Source organism: Nanorana parkeri, unplaced genomic scaffold (assembly GCF_000935625.1).
Source record: "Nanorana parkeri isolate BGI_ZX_2015 unplaced genomic scaffold, ASM93562v1 scaffold11, whole genome shotgun sequence".
In the NCBI taxonomy this organism is placed as follows: Eukaryota; Metazoa; Chordata; class Amphibia; order Anura; family Dicroglossidae; genus Nanorana; species Nanorana parkeri.
The window spans coordinates 3,425,453-3,442,932 of record NW_017306279.1 but is presented as its reverse complement, the minus strand read 5'-3'; the positions used below and the strand labels follow the sequence as shown (position 1 = coordinate 3,442,932).

General features: G+C 44.2%; 1 protein-coding gene across 1 annotated transcript in view; it reads left to right on the top strand.

Moving 5' to 3' along the window:
- The first annotated feature begins 3,931 nt into the window (after window positions 1-3,931).
- Window positions 3,932-17,480, top strand: part of KIAA1841 (KIAA1841 ortholog) — a 49,633-nt gene continuing 36,084 nt past the window's right edge. The window contains exon 1 of the mRNA XM_018555698.1: window positions 3,932-3,989. The gene's annotated coding sequence lies outside the window, so the exon portion shown is untranslated. The remainder of the gene's footprint in view (window positions 3,990-17,480) is intronic.

Sequence of the window (17,480 nt, the reverse complement as noted above, 5' to 3'; positions counted from 1 at the left end):
GGCACATATGTATATGTATACATTTGGTATTTTTGCATCATTATTTCTAATGTGGATGATTCAGGATTAATGAATTTGTAGAATGGTTCCCACTGTGAAGACAAAAAGAACCCGTAGGTTAATATTTTTCTAGTTACTAAAATGGATAAAATTACATAACAGGTACAGAGTTAAAGTTTATTCCTTATTACACTTAGGCGTTGATTTATAAATGTCCAATGCTGGTCTCATGGCATTCCAGCCACTAGATGGAGCCAAAGAGCATAGGAAATCCCTATGTTTCTCGACGCCATCTAATGGCAGGCATGGTGTGTGAACTACATGCGTCCAGTGAATAGCTGGGCGGGAGTTTTACAAATCAACCCTTTAATAGAAAGACAAGCTTCCAGTGATGTTACAAATGGCTTAATAATGCCAAATCTAGGCTTCCACAGAGAGCAGGTGAGGCTACCCTGTGTAAGCTACAAGTCACTTAAAGGATCATTCCATCTTGTTTTTGGAGTTCTAAAAAAAAACATATGTTTGCAATGTACACAACATGTACATTACATACAGCCATGATTTTTTAAGATGATTGCATTTGCAGCACTAACCTGCACAAGTGGCTTCTTGTCTGCTTCTCCACCTTCCTTGATTGAAATGGCCACTTGTTTCCCTTAGTGTGTGGTCTGGACCTGTTCTTTGCCAGCACTACAGATAAGGGAAGTCTCAAACTACATTCCCCAACATTCCCCAACATTCCTTGTACAGAGACCAGGGAAAGCACGTGAACTAGTTTACACTAGACTTTAGACTCTATCCATGTGACAGTACTTGCCGCTTGGTAACCAGCCCAGGGCTGTCACATGGTGGAAAGCTATATACTCCTCCATACCCAAAAGTGCTGGATATTTTCTAATCTTCCAGTAGCTGAACTGTGGGGGAGAGGGAGGGGGGAGAAGAGTATGTGCTGCAGGGGATGAGGGATGAAGGATTAAAGCAAACCTGTTTGCTGAGCATGGGCAAGAACTATGAGGTGAGTGCTTGTTCTCCTTTAATATCACCTTGGAGAGAACCTGTCCCCTCCAATGTGCGATCACATTCTTGGTCGTGTGACCGACCCCTATGTAATAGCAATGGAGTCAAGTAAAAAAATTAAATAAAGTTAAATAAAATTAATTTTTGAAATACCCCCCAAAACTTTTTAAAGCCCCCGTCCCTGGGGACGCGCTCATACTAACGCAAAAGCAAAAGGTTTCCCAGCACACTCACCAGCCAGCCTGTAAAAAAAAAAAATCACTGTCTAACTATTATGGTTTTAGTTGCACAACTCTTGCAAGATATGTGGAAGTCACACTGCCCCGCCAAGGCTCCTCTGTGTCGTGTGTGCCTAACTCTAATCTATGAGAGCCTCCATCTTGGAGCGTATATAGCAAAGGATGAATTGGGTGCAGGTTTGCCAGGAGGTAGCCCATTCCTCCATAAAAGCACAGGGACCCAGCAGAAGCCCCGCACATCACAACGGCAGCTGAAGCCCCCAGTGTGTCCCCCACACCAACAAGCAATACAAATGGCAATTACTTTTTGCTTTTGTACTGGGTAAAGTATTCCAATTGCACACTACTTTAAAGCTGGTTATGAATTGATGAGTGCGTTTGCCATTGTAGTGATAATGTAGAAAATCATCTGCACTCAATACAGCGTGGCAACCTGTGGAGACGGCGGTGCTCGCAATGGTGCCACGGTTGTCGCCGCGCAAAAATCTGAATACTGAATAACTTGATCACCCTGAATAACTTGATCACCAGCACACACTGCAGAACAGCTTCTTATTCATTTGCTTTATTGTAGAAGCAGTCACATCATGTCAAAGAATGTACCATTTGTATTGCATACTAAATACAAAAACAGCAATGGCGCTACATGCAGCGGTGTATTTACAATTGCTGCTGCCCTAGGCAAAACAGCAACGCCGCACCGCCCCCCCCCCCCCCGTACTGATGACGCCGCCTCCAAGCTGATAGACAACCACCACCGACGGTCACTCACCAGGCATTACAAAGCGCCGCTGCCTGCTGGACACCGCCGTCCTCGTCCTACGCTGCTACGATAGCCTCTGGTTCTCTTCCCTTGATAAATAACATTTATCAAGGGAAGAGAACCACAGCAAGTGCCGCTCTCAGGGAATCTGCCGCTCCAGGCAAACGTCTCGGCAGATACGCCCCTGGCTACTGTTAGGTATCGCCGTGTGCACCAGAGTGAGAGCAATAATTCTCGTGGCAATGTTCACAGTTAACGCTAAACTGATGGCCTGCATGGACTTTTAAAGTGTCACCTATGAACAATTTAGGCTACCACTTTTTTTCTCTGTTTCACAGGCACATGCAATTTCTAACCTCAAAAATTGGGCATTATATTGTCTTTTGTGCACTAAAAATAACTTAATTTTAAAGTAATTTTTCACTGAAATTTGTGGTTTGATAAAAAAAGTTGCACTAACGTAAAAATGTACAACTGCCACCATTTTATTCTGAAGGGTTTGTGCTTTCAGGAAATACATAACTTTTGGGGGTTTTATGAAATATTTAGGACTAAAATGTTATTGTTACATCTACATGCGTGTATAAAAAGGTAAAACGTGATGGCAGAGAAAGGGTTAAAAGAGAACTATGGGGTAAGTGGTTTTCCCCATAATTCTCTTAAGGGTCACGGGAGGACTACATTTCGTGGTATACTGAGACCGCCGCAGCCAGGACAGATCCTGACATTACTGTCGAGATCCACCCAGCTTCGTGAGTGACAGCGGGCTCTGCCTATCCAGAGGCAGAGTCAGCTTTACCCGCCCCCACCCTGTCCGTTCCGCCAGTCAGCGCTGGAGGATCGGAGCGGGGAGGGGGGGGGAATCCCTCCAGGGAGCCGTGAGTGACAGTCACTGCTCTCTGCAGGTATGTATTCGCTCACTTCCCGATCTATTGAGCCGACAGTTTCATTGTCATACGTCGGATCGAACTATGAGGATGAGTGATTTTCACTCGCCTCATAGTTCTCCTTTATGGACATTGCAAAAAAAACAATTGATCTCTATGTGCCCTGTTCACACCATACAAGTGTGTTGGCGTATGTTGAGGAATAAAAAAAAAAAAGATGTTAGCATTTTGAGCCTTATTGTGACCTGTACATAAAAAATAATACATTTAAAATGCAGGTCAAAGTGCAGGAATACTACAGGGGTGCTTTAAAAAATAGATTCAACCCGAGGGAAGAAGACATAACTGTATGGTAAGCCGTCCTGGTGGTGTTATGGTTTGTCCCAACTCCTGGCACTTTTACTACACAGTCTGATCTGTATGTTAATGGAGAGAAAAAGATTTTAAAAAGTCGCACACAGTCATAATAAAAAATAATAAGCCGAATCCAATGATGTCATGTATTAACCACATACAGATATCACAATGCAAGATTTCTCCTGATACTGGTCCTTTAAATAGCATTACACAATGCAACGTGCCACTTGTTAAATGACTACCAGCTGCTGGGACTTGTAGTCCTCCAGCAACCTGATGCCCTTAGTTTCCCATGCATGATACTCGAGCATTTCCCTGCCGCACACCCCCCACCGCCCCCATTTCCCTGTAATAATACCAGCCTCAGTAGGGTGCCCAGGGTGTGTCCCACGATAAATCCGGACACAGGCTCCGCCCTCTCCCGTTGCTATGAGACCAATGGACGCTGAACAGGGGAGGCAGCTGCACTGCGGCAAGGCAACCAAGCTCGGTGCAGCCAAACATAGTGACGTCGCCTCCCTTCGACAGTGTCACTATATTCTACACAGAATTCCTGGCCGCAGTCTCAGCGGCCGGTCCATTCCTGCTTTCTCATTGGGTCACAGCCCCATGCCTCTTTAGTCTGATTGGTGCAGAAAGCCTGCAGGTGTGGTAATGCGAGGTAGGTTGTATCTCCGGCTCCTGGGTTATTCTATGGATGGTGCGGGTGGCAGCGCTGGCACGCAGGTAATTGTTGGCAATAGTGGGAGCGTGCTAGGGACACACCCCTTCTCTTCTAATAGCATCACATGACCATATATGTTCATATCGTATATATTATCTCCATCCAACTGTCCTTACAGGCAGTATACAGTATATAGTGCATTGTCTTCATTATTACATAGAAAGCAATATGCAGTATGGGGCGTGACTACGGTTATTTGATCATGACATGGTGGTCACCCACTCACTACACTGAATATATACGATGTATGGAGATGATGTGCAGATTATTTGTACTGTGTATGTTGTTTTTAGTTTATGAGCCCCCCACCAGTGGATCAGGGTCAGTGTACACAGACATTTGTGATGTGTTTCTTATGTGGGATTGTCAAGCATTTCTACAGGATTTGAAACACAATTTTTGAATTGGATCTTCAAATATGAAATTACTTCTATGATGGTGGCAGATCATATAAAAATAGTCCTTTCCATTACAGGGAGTGTGCACACCTATTGTGTGTGATCATTCTGTATCCTTAAAAAGGATTCCTAGGCAGACATAAAATACATGAGGGGGAATTGATCAAAACATTGTAATTAAAGAATTATTAAATGTATTCTTTAAAAACAAGTGCTGTAAGTACCTTAATGTGACCTGGTATCAGCATCTGGCAGCCCCTGTACAGCAGGACTGGAGGGTGAGAGGAAGAAGCAGTACAATGAGCCAATCAGTTCATGTGCTGATAGGAGGAGAGAGAAGAGTGGCAGAGAGATGAGCTTATCAGTGTGCTGCTTTTCCTATCACTGTCCAGTCACAGGCTGCTCCATGTTCCCTCGCGGAACTGCCGGTCAGAGGAAAACTCCCTCTGACCAGAAGTTCCGGTATCGGGGACGGTATGGGAGCATTCGGACGAGTATGAGTACTCTGCGAAATACTTGGTATTGGCACCAATAGTAGTATCGGTATCGATGCATCCCTATACAAGGCTTAGAGGAGGTGAGTTGAATGATGCTGGAAATAAGGATGAGTGGCAGAAAAAAGTACTGTGGGACAAACCTCTAAATTGAAGCCTAAAGTGGACCTTTACACCCCTTTGACTAACAATCACATCAGCTTACAGCTCTGCATGCTCATATGAGGTCATCTTACATTCACTTGCTAAACAAACATATTTTTATTTTACTTACAATTTCTTTTTTTCCCACTTCCTGGTCCACTTTGGCACAAATGGTGTAATCGTGCCCAAGCATTGCATCCTGGGAAGGTTACATCAGCAGAGCATTGCTGGGAAATCTCATCTGTAATCTAATGATATAACTGGGAAAGGCATTTTCCTTCCCTGAGATGATGTGCATGGTCACATGTCCTAGTCACATGTGCCAGAAATCCAGGAAGTAAAGGGAAAGCTAGTAATCTGCCCTTAGTAAACATGACCACTGTCAGAAGACTGGGAATGAAAAGAGAAATAAGATACGCAAAGAATACAAAGCCGGCAATTATCTAGAACAGGGGCCGGCAACCACCGGCACGCGTGCCCAGCTTGGCACGCAAGGCCACATCTGCTGGCACGCAAACTAATTTTTTTGTTTGCATTTGACAGCTTGCTCGAGGCGGCTGTCAGATTTAAGTCCCACCCACCTCCCTGCCGTGACCAGATGACGTTCGTGCGCGGAGCCGCGCTGAGGAGGCCCTCGGCGGTCTGCTCGAGGTCCTGCCCGGCGGATTCTTTACCTGCAGCACGCTGGACCGAAGGAATAGAATCGCTCACCTGCCTGCCGGACTGAGAGGATCTTCTGCACACACACAGGCCCCCACAAATGCACTGCAATATCTTGATCCACAAATAGCTTTGAATTTATTCCTGCCCTAAGATATATATAGAACAGGAATAAATTCAAAGCTATTTTTGGCTGATACTACTGTGCACTTGCATGGGTCTGCATGCGTGCCTTTGGCCTGATTCATACAGCGTACAGTCAGGCTGTACAGATCTGTGCGGCGTGCACAGCCGTATCAGGCCGCTCCCGGGAGTGACAGGTGCTGCGTGTGATTATACGCAGCAGCTTGTCCTTCCCTATGTGAGGACGTGTCCATACGCTGGCATACGGTCACCCGAGCTGCACATCCGTGCGGGTGTCCGTGCTTGGACGCAGACAGGATCCATCCTGTTTGCGTCCAAGTATGGCCCCCCGCATGGATGTGCAGCTCGGGTGACCGTATGCCAGCGTATGGACACGTCCTCACATAGGGAAGGACAAGCTGCTGCGTATAATCACACGCAGCACCTGTCCTTCCCGGGAATGGCCCTATACGGCCGTGCACGCCCCACGAATCTGTACAGCCCGACTGTACGCTGTGTGAATCAGGCCTTATACTTAAAGGAGAACTATGGGGTCAGTGTTTTTCCCCATTGTTCTCCTAAGGGTCACGGGAGGACACAAACTAGCGTCCTCCCGGACCCAATGCTCAGTATACCGCGAGCTACAGCTCGTGGAATACTGAGACCGCCGCAGCCGGGACGGATCCCGACATTATTGTCGAGGTCCACACAGCTGCGTGATAGCTGGCTCTGCCTATCCAGAGGCAGAGCCAGCTCTACCCGCCCCCTGCCCTGTCCGTTCCGCCAGTCAGCGCTGGAGGATCGAACGGGGGGGGGGAATCCCTGCAGGGAGCCATGAGTGACAGTCACTGCAGGGACAGGATCGAGAAGTGAGCGAGCGACGGTATGTTTTTGCTCACTTCTCGATCTATTGAGCCGACATGTGACAGTGCAATTGTCACACCTCGGCTCTAACTATGAGGCTGGGTGATTTTCACTCACCTCATAGTTCTCCTTTAAGTCTTGGTAGGGGAGACTGCTGCTACAATACTGTTTTGTTTTATTTATTAATCATGCATTGTTTGGGGCTGATGCAAGCTAAAGTGTGTGCGTTGGTGCTGGTCTGAGGTCTGCTGTGCATTGGTCCTGGTCTGAGGTCTGCTGTGTGTTGTTGCTGGCCTGAGGTCTGCAGGGCATTGGTGCTGGTCTGCTGGTGCTGGTCTAAGGTCTGCTGTGCGTTGGTGCTGGTCTGAGGTCTGCTGTGCGTTTGTGTTGGTCTGAGGTCTGCTGTGGATTGGTGCTGGTCTGAGTTCTGCCATGTACTGGTGCTGGTCTGAAGTCTGTTGTGCGTTGGTGCTGGTCTGAGTTCTGCCGTGTGTTTGTGCTGGTCTGAGGTCTGCAGGGCATTGGTGTTGGTCTGAGTTCTGCCATTTATTGGTGCTGGTCTAAGCTCTGCAGGGCATTGGTGCAGGTCTGAGGTCTGCAGTGTGTTTGTGCTGGTCTGAGCTCTGCAGGGCATTGGTGCTGGTCTGAGGTCTGCTGTGCGTTAGTGCTGAGCTGAGGTCTGCCGGGCATTGGTGCTGATCTGAGGTCTGCAGGGTATCAGGTATGTAAAAAACCTGTGTTTTATGAAAGTGCAGTGTTTAGGGCTGGTCTGGAGTTTTAAGGTAATACAGAAACAGGGATCACGCTAAAACTGTAAGTCCAGTTTACTTTTTTAGTACATGTAAATATATTTTGTGTGTGCAATAGTTATAAAATGTTTTCACTTAAAGTTGTGCTGCTAACGGCAAGGTAAACACATTCAAATAATTAGTGAGTTTAACATATTATTAGCAAAAACTGAAATTTGCTAATACTATGGTGCACTATTGTTCAATGGCACTCGGTTGTCTGATGGTTGCAAAAATGGCACTCGGTGTGTAAAAGGTTGCTGACCCCTGACCTAGAAGTATGTGTTTGTAGATTGTCATTACTAAACATTTCTAAAGGTGCCTTTGTTGTTATTTTGAGGATCTGGGTAAAGTTCTTCTTTAATGTTGCAGCAAGAATTATTTTATTAAAGACAAAGTAGAAGGACAGGCTAGCTTACAAACTGCCATTTGTTTGTATGGAATCACATGATCGCAAAGCTCTGATCTCTCACTGCTTTTGATGCGGCTGCTGGAAGGAGACTCTCTCCTCTGTCGACAATGCAGATTGTGCGTGTTAGAGAGTGCTATTGCCCAGCTACCACAATATGGCACACAGTGGAATGGGGGCAGTTAGCGCACACTCAGACACAATGCAATTTAATTTTTATTTATTTATTTTATAATTGTTTACTTTTTTATGACTTTCTGTATTTTTATTTATTTATTTTTTACTTTTTATTTATTTTTTTACCAGTTTTTTTTATTTTTTTATACTTTTATTCAATGTTTATTTTCTTAACGTTTTTATTATTTTTTTCCCCACTTTTTTTCACTTAACTTTATTGCTATCACACAGGGGTTAACAAGCCCCTGTATGATTGTGTTTGGAGGTGAGAGGTTCTCTTTATGGAGCCTGCCCTCCAATATAGGAGATCAAGCATAGCATTGTGCTCGATCTGCTGTACAGCACTCCTATCTCACTGCCCGCTCTCCATGCTGAAGTAATGTGCCGTGGTCCCAGGTCCCCCGGAAGAGCGGAGGACCCTGAAAACCACAGCAGTGAAGGTGAGAGGGGGGGCAGGACCATGGAGGGGGTGTGCGTTTCGGGGATTCATACAAGGAGGCTGCTTACAAGTGATCTGGGCCGCTGTATAGCCCCCCAGATCACTTGTACAAAATGGCTCCCCTTCTCTACATTTAGCCCTGCTGCTTGCCTGCAAAAGGGCTAAATGTAGAAGAAAAAAACCTGCCCGGTGCCCGAACCAGCATGTACCGGGCATCGGGTGATAGGAATTCCGCACCCCTGATGCAACAGGACCTGCCAGAACACCCAGAAGGCTGTAAGAGTTGGGAATTGTGGCAGGCTGGCCTCCCTATTACAGTTTCTTAGATAAAGATGTTGTGGGGTGGAGTGGTCCTTTAATACAGTTGGGCTACACTGCTGTAGCTTATGGATGCATACATGTCTTCATAGATTATAATTAGCTGGGCATCACAGGATTAAAATCTAAATATTATATTACAGGTAGATGAACACTAAGGACAGGCCATGGCAGAGGTCACAGATTCAGCTATCTTCCAAGCACACATATCAGACCCAACTGCTTATTCAGATGTGTTCCTAGGACAGCACAGTGCCATGCTGTCAGAGGAACACAAACAACATAACAAGAGACTCTGAACAAGGAGCAGACAGATAGGCTGGGAAGCTGTGATGATCTCCCTTCTGCATGAGTGCTTACTCATTCATGTGAAAGTCATGCACTGCCCGTGATTTATATACAAAGTAGCCATTTCTACAGTTCTTGCAGCCATGGCTTTCAGTGAACACTTCCTGCAGAATATCAGCCACACTGATCTCCATTGAAGATCGTACTGTATTCCCAATCACCATTTTTCTGTCATGAATCATAATCAGTTGCATTGTATCTCTGATTAATGTAACCTTCCCCTGGATAATTTCTGTCATACATCATAAATGTTCAGTATAGTAGTATTGTAATATTCATTGTGTGCTATGACTGCTATATTGACATGATGAATCAGACATTGCATTCAGGAAAAAAACTCATGCTACCTGCTGATCAGAGAGCTCTGACAGAGGGGGGCAGGGGGCATTTCAGACCTCTGCAGAGAGACCACTGCTTCCACACAGAGAGCAAGGTTCCTTCTCTGCAGTATGCTGGCAGGGCCCAGGCCTTTCTACTCAGGCTGTGGCTACTTCCAAAAGAAAACAAAAAACTGGAATGTATTTAGTGGATTTAAAGCAGAATTAATGTCTCCCAAAACAGTTACTTTTAAGTCATGCCAACTATCAAGGTTGCCAGTGTGCTTATTTCAGCTCTCAACTGATCCTTTAAGCCCCTATATGGCTGGTGTCATAGCTGATCACATGTGCAGCACCATGGCAACTACAATCCAAGTAGAGGCTAAGATGGCACCTTCCTTGGGTGAAAAGGATAAAAGGGTGTATTTCCACTCTGAAGGAGTTGTAAAGTCCCAGCATATACTATACTATTGATTATAATCTGGTTACATACGCGCATTTGCTAAAAAGAGGTACCTTTTTTTGTGACACACGGCGCTTGGCTTTTTTTTGCCTGCGACCGTGTTCAATTGCACAGGTGGAATCGCGGCAGGATCCCGCGTGATCTGCCCGGCGCGACTGGGGTGCCATTAAATAATGGCACCTCCAGTGCGATCGGCTGCAGTGGGCGACTCCGTAACTGCGCGGCAATCCACGCGGTTTTGTGCACAATTGTCACGCAGTAAGGAGTCGCTCAGGGGTGAACCTAGTCTGAAAGTTCAGTTGCGCTTTGAAGTGCTCCTTGTTTCCAGACTTAGGATATACCTTTTCTTAACAAACAGTAAAAATGTGTATTTTTTGCTTACATAGTAAAATGCTGATTTTAGGCCTGAAAATTACATAAACCCCCCAAACATTAAAGGGGTTATTCACTATTGAGCCGAAGGATCCAACCGTAGCTTTGGCTGATCCTTTGGCTCTCTTCGGCTGCCGGAGCCCTTCGGTTCAGTCGAACCGAAGGGCTGCTGCACAGGCTATTCACAATAGCCCTACAGCAGCCGAAGGCGGGCGAGCGCCTCAGCCGTGCCAAAGGCATATGCTTCGGCTCAACTGAGCCGAAGTGACAGCCGTAGCGGGGCAGCCGAAGACTCTGGCAGGTTCCGGCCAATAGGAAACAATTGGGCGGAGCTAGCTGTCACTGCTAGCCCCACCCAAAATTTTTTTTGAATGTATTTATTTTTCTTTAAAATATTGTTTTGTTTTTTAAATCTTGCTATTTTTTAAAATCATTTAGCAATTTTTTTTCACATTCTTTGCACTTATATTCTATTCTGCTCAGTACCACAGAGGTACCTAGCAGAATAGCTGAGCCGAATGCCGCTCGTTCACTGCCATTCGGTCCCTATGAGAATAGGGGCGCACAGCAGCTACCGGAGCTTCGGCTCAGCTGATCCAGATGTTGGATCGGCTGAGTCGAAGTCCTGCTGCACTTCAGCTCAGCCGAACATGCTGAGCATATTCGGCTGACTGAAGACAGCCATACAGAGCTGATGTACGGCTCAAATCAGCTGTACTGAGCGGGACTAAATAGCCAAACATCGTTCGGCTCTGTTCACTACGGCTGGGATATTCACCAAGCTGCCAGAGGCAGCTTGGTGAATAACCCTTTAGATATGAAAAGCAGATAATCTGTAGAGTACAAATGTGGTTGTTGCAAATTTCATGTTGCAATGTCTTTGCACAACTGCGTATCAAACCAATGCTTTCTGTAAAAATAGCAACTATTAACATTTCTCATAACAAATAATTACACGGAGCTGCATTGCTACACAGTCTGTTGTCTGAACTGAATGACATCTTAAACTTGTTACATTTTGTTCTGTCGATAAACTGATAACTTCTGACACATCTGGAGCTGTGAAAATGCCAAACAATAAATAATGCATACGGAGTAAAAGGGCAACATAGTCACACCATGGTCAGAAAAAATAAATGTCAAGAGAATCACCAGACTATGGAAATATCAGACGGAGATTAAAAAGATGTGTAGGCATAAAAGTCACAAATAGAAACATTTTCACCGGTAAAATGAATTAAATGATAACTATGGGGTCTATTCACAAAAGGGTGAAGAGTTTGGAGAAGGCAGGAGAAGTGGACAATCTAGGACAACATAGCTGAACTGGAAAGTGAGCTTAATTGGAGACTTTTTCCAAATCAGCTATTTTGTCCTAGATTGTTCACTTCTCCTGCGTTCTCCAAACTCTTCACCCTTTAGGGAATAGACCTGTATGATCTCCCGTTATAAAAATATTAGGGCTGCGGAAATTAACGATTAATCCCTCGATAAATTGTTAATTTTTTTGATCAATCAACCTTTCCCTGCGATCGTTTCTTTTTTTTTTTTTCTGACATCGGGAGCCGCGGCCTGACCGTCAGTCAGAAAAGAAAACAAAAAGGCATACAATTGCATAGCTAGATTCCTATTGGCTATTGCATCAGCAGAGGGGGACCTGAATTTTTCTATCAGGTCCTCTTCTGGTGATTGAAAGCAGCAGGGGGCGGGTGCAATAGCTAGTTTGCTATAGGCTATTGCAAAGTGAAATAGCCAATAGGAATAGGAATCTAGCTAAGCATTTGTATGCCTTTTTTTTTTTATTCTGACAACTGCAACTGGCAGAATACTAAAAAAATTGCTTCCTGTGCTATCTGCCATCATTTCAGGGGGGTGCTCTCTCCGAGCCCCCCCTAACCCCCCCTCCGCAGATGGGGGGGGGGAGGGCACCTCCCTGAAATGAGAGGGACACCTCCCTGAAATTGCTTCTTTCACGTTGGGATCCCTGGCATTGACCTATACACATACAGCACAGCAATTAATTAAGTAATAAAATGGACTAGGATCACACTAATCCAGCACGTTATTATTCTGAGTTGCCCCACTCAAGCGGCGGCCTTATTGAGTGGGGCACCTGAGATTAATAACGTGATGGATTAGTGTGATCCTAGTTCATTTTATTACTTCATTGCTGTGCTGTATGTGTATAGGCCAATGTAGTTGGATCTGTATCTGCGTTATAATTAATCAAAATGAATCGATTAATCGATTTTAAAAAAATTTCAATTAATCGAACAGGAAAATTTTAATCATTACCAGCCCTAAAAAATATATGTGCTGCAGCACTTACTTATAAGTGCATCTACATTTACACTTTACTCTTACTCCCCTTGCAAAGTCTTACCTGTTTGCCCTGCCAGAGAAGGCCACCTAATGCAGCATCCTGTGATGGGCTGGCAACAGTGCTGCACTGCTCCTGAATTTAGAACAGAGTTGTTGCCCTCGTGTAGGCTGTGTTTGCTTGCACTACTGTGGGATAAGATGATGTTGTAGGAGGCATGGCTTTCAGTATCAGGCACTACAGATAAACATGCCTGAAGCTTGTCAATCAGCACCTGGTCACACCTAGTCCTGCCCAATGCTTTCTGGATTTACAGCACTGCCTCTGTTGCTGAAACCCTCCCACTGTGAGCTGCAGTGTCTGGGAGGGGGAACATGTGAGACAATGAAAGGTTTAATCTGCTCAATCGAGCAGATTAAACCTTTCCCTGCGATCGTTTTTTTTTTTTTTTTTCTGACATCGGGAGCCGCGGCCTGACCGTCAGTCAGAAAAGAAAACAAAAAGGCATACAATTGCATAGCTAGATTCCTATTGGCTATTCAATCAGCAGAGGGGGACCTGAATTTTTCTATCAGGTCCTCTTCTGGTGATTGAAAGCAGCAGGGGGCGGGTGCAATAGCTAGTTTGCTATAGGCTATTGCAAAGTGAAATAGCCAATAGGAATAGGAATCTAGCTAAGCATTTGTATGCCTTTTTTTTTTTATTCTGACAACTGCAACTGGCAGAATACTAAAAAAATTGCTTCCTGTGCTATCTGCCATCATTTCAGGGGGGTGCTCTCTCCGAGCCCCCCCTAACCCCCCCTCCGCAGATGGGGGGGGGGAGGGCACCTCCCTGAAATGAGAGGGACACCTCCCTGAAATTGCTTCTTTCACGTTGGGATCCCTGGCATTGACCTATACACATACAGCACAGCAATTAATTAAGTAATAAAATGGACTAGGATCACACTAATCCAGCACGTTATTATTCTGAGTTGCCCCACTCAAGCGGCGGCCTTATTGAGTGGGGCACCTGAGATTAATAACGTGATGGATTAGTGTGATCCTAGTTCATTTTATTACTTCATTGCTGTGCTGTATGTGTATAGGCCAATGTAGTTGGATCTGTATCTGCGTTATAATTAATCAAAATGAATCGATTAATCGATTTTAAAAAAATTTCAATTAATCGAACAGGAAAATTTTAATCATTACCAGCCCTAAAAAATATATGTGCTGCAGCACTTACTTATAAGTGCATCTACATTTACACTTTACTCTTACTCCCCTTGCAAAGTCTTACCTGTTTGCCCTGCCAGAGAAGGCCACCTAATGCAGCATCCTGTGATGGGCTGGCAACAGTGCTGCACTGCTCCTGAATTTAGAACAGAGTTGTTGCCCTCGTGTAGGCTGTGTTTGCTTGCACTACTGTGGGATAAGATGATGTTGTAGGAGGCATGGCTTTCAGTATCAGGCACTACAGATAAACATGCCTGAAGCTTGTCAATCAGCACCTGGTCACACCTAGTCCTGCCCAATGCTTTCTGGATTTACAGCACTGCCTCTGTTGCTGAAACCCTCCCACTGTGAGCTGCAGTGTCTGGGAGGGGGAACATGTGAGACAAAAAAAAGGAGGATTTGTCACAGGAAAGGTAAAGGTATTTATTGTTTACTTATCAGGCTTGAGCATCACATAGTAGGTGGATTTTGAACTTGTTTGAACTGTCTCACAGGAGCATTTAATTATGCTTTTGATTTGATTTTGATTTGATTTTGATTTTTTGCTTTTGATAGACAAAATAAATTGCTTAAAGAGTAACTCCATATTTATTGAGAAAAAAAGGCAATCACCTCTAGGAGATCAATGTACATTGTAAGGATTTTAACAAATGTTGTTGCAGATTCCTATCTCTTTCTGTTCTGAAGAAAAAATATTTGTTTCACTATGTCCTTTCCAGACTGATTCATGAATGGGATGGTCTGCGTCCATTATAACCAGCTGGTGGACTTTATGTGGAAAGGTGCAGTGTTGGCATCCCTCTCATAGTAATTGACCCCTAGGGAGTATCTCACCAATAATGAAATTCCTATTGCAAGGGATGCCTAAAATCTGACTTGTATCTTAGTGCAGATGTCTGAAAAAATCCATCAGCCTAAGAGCAGGAAATGGGATTTCTGGGGGTGCTCTGTACAACAACTGTATACAGAATGCCTCCAGGTCATTATATTGCATTGAATTGTTTCACACTTCTAGAAAATTAAAGTGGCTTCAGTTTAAAATGGAAAGGTATTTTTATCATCATTAAACTACAAAATGACTTGTGTAGCTTTTAATTATTGCTATGCTGTATTCTTTTTTTTTTACAATGTTTTTATGTTTTAAAGTGGAGTTACACTTCAAGTAATAAACTGCTAATAAGATGGCATACAGCAGAGGGTGCAGGGCTATTATTAACATTATATAGGAATAGCGGTGCACCGAAATGAAAGTTTTAAAACCGAAGTGAAACCGCATATTTTTTTTTCTAACTTTTTCAATTTTTTAAAAATATTTTATTTTTATTCATTTTTTATAAACTTTTAATTTTTTTTACATTTTATTCATTTATTTTTATTAAATATTTTTATTTTTAATTTTACTTTTAGGTGCTTCGGGGAAATATTAGGGGTCTAAACAGACCCCTGATATTTCCCTTTTAAAATAGAAAAAGAGATTGAGAACACAGAGTCCTCAACCTTTTTTTCTGCAGCCCCTGTTATAAATGAACAGGAATCCTCTATACTGAGAGTTCCTGTTCATTCATAAAATGAGAACAGTGTATGTTTACTATAACCACAATCATGAATGAACAGGAGGTGATGTAGATCACTCCCATTCATTCATAATTGAGGATATAGTGCACATACTATGTCCTCAATTATCTACAAACACTCAGCGATCACTGATCACTGAGTGCTTGTACCCACTCTCCATCCTGGATCGGCTGTCACAGGAGCCTGAGCGAGCGGGAGGAGAGCTCGATCTGACAGCTGACTCCTGTGACAGCACTGGCTGTCTCCGCCCACACAGCCGCTCTCTTCTGATCTGTCACAGGAGGCAGAGCGGTGTGGGAGGAGAGACGTCGGCCGTTCAAATCGCTCTCCTCCCGCAGCACTTGGCCGCCTTTGACAGTTTATCTCCTCCCCACTGGGAAGCAGATGAGCGCCCAGCGGGGAGGAAAGAAATCACAGATGCACCGCTATATTGGCAGAAAATTGCACTTTCGGCATTTTGCCAAAAGTGCCATTTTTGGCCGATATATCGGTGTTTCCCTATATAGGAATATATTGTTCGATAATCTAGGTCCCCCTAAACTGTGGGCCTGCAGACAGTCACATGGTGGTGCCATAATCGGCTTGACTCCAGGTATACAAGATATAGATGAGGCTGCTGATGTAGTATACAACACTGGTTCCATGTTTATCAGTTAATTACATCTGAGCTTTCGTTAATTTCCCTAATTTGTCTTAATAAGATAAACATAGGAAAGCTACTATTACATGAAATGCCAGCTGCATGGCTCCACCAGCTGCCTGGTGAGGGATGCCATGTTCATCCATAACTCAATTTGGAAGATACTTGTGGAGATCGGAAGCCACGAGCAGCTACATACAGTTAAGAGTGACATTTTCTAGATTTATGAAGATACTAAACCAGGGCAAAGCAACAGGCACATGTAGGCCTCATGCACACAGCTGGAATAAAATTGCTGATTATCTATGCAGGATTTTGCTGGTAGAGACAGACAGAAAGGTCCTTTGTAAGAAAGGCATGAAATGGTCAGTAAAGTGCTTTTGTTTATATGTGTATAGATGCATGAACATTTGTTTACCATGCTATTAAAGTGATATGTTTATGCATGTACATGCATTTCTACACGTTTATATGAGTACACGCAAAAATGTTGTAACCTAAGAAGCTTTGATTTTATGGACCTGAATGCAGTGCACATTTATTGATCTTTATGCTACTCTGTGCATGAGCCCATAGAAAACAATACACAAAAAAACAAAAACGCTGTACTGATAAAAAGTTTGCATTTTTTTGCCATTGTGCGTAAGTCCTTAGAGGAGCCTCATAGTTCGAGCCAACGTGTGAAAATACAACTGTCACAGGTTGGCTCAATAGATCGGGAAGTGAGCGAACACATTCCGTCGCCGATACTTGGCATTTTCATGAGAACTACCAGGGTTGCAGCGGTTGCGGCTGGGACCTACTGTAGCTCTGGCGCTCAGCCACTGTCCTGAAATCATTAGTCTGTATTTTTTTTGAAAAACTGTCACATGACAATAAACAAAAATGTATCAGTACTTGTACTTGGAAAAATGGTATCGGTGCATCCCTTATATATATTTATAAAAACAAAATCATACATTAAAACAGAGATGTACAAATCCCAGGAGCTCCGTATGCTCCTTACAAATGACAGCTGCCTCCTAACTTTTGAATTTTTCTCTAGTCTAGTCTTGGAGCTCAAAAGTATCTGTACATGTACTCGTACTTGTACCGAGTACGGTACTTGGTATCTGTGCATCCCTAGGGTAGGTGCACCCCAACGGGGGAGGCGTGCTAATGCATTTCGGGGTAACCAGCCCATTCCTCAGAGCAAGACCTTCAAGGCTTTGAGGAAGGGGTTGGTTACCCCGAAACATGCTAGCATGGCCCCCCTGTTGCACTAGGAGGTGGGGTCTGCTCTGTGTTTCCTTGCATGTTGTCAAGATTCCAGTGACTCCCTGGTTGAGAGCACCAGTCCCATTGGTTTGCAACAGCCTGAATCTTGCCTATTTTCCTGATTTTTTGTCAGGTTTGTTTTGTGTCTTAGGCCTCATGGGGAAGGG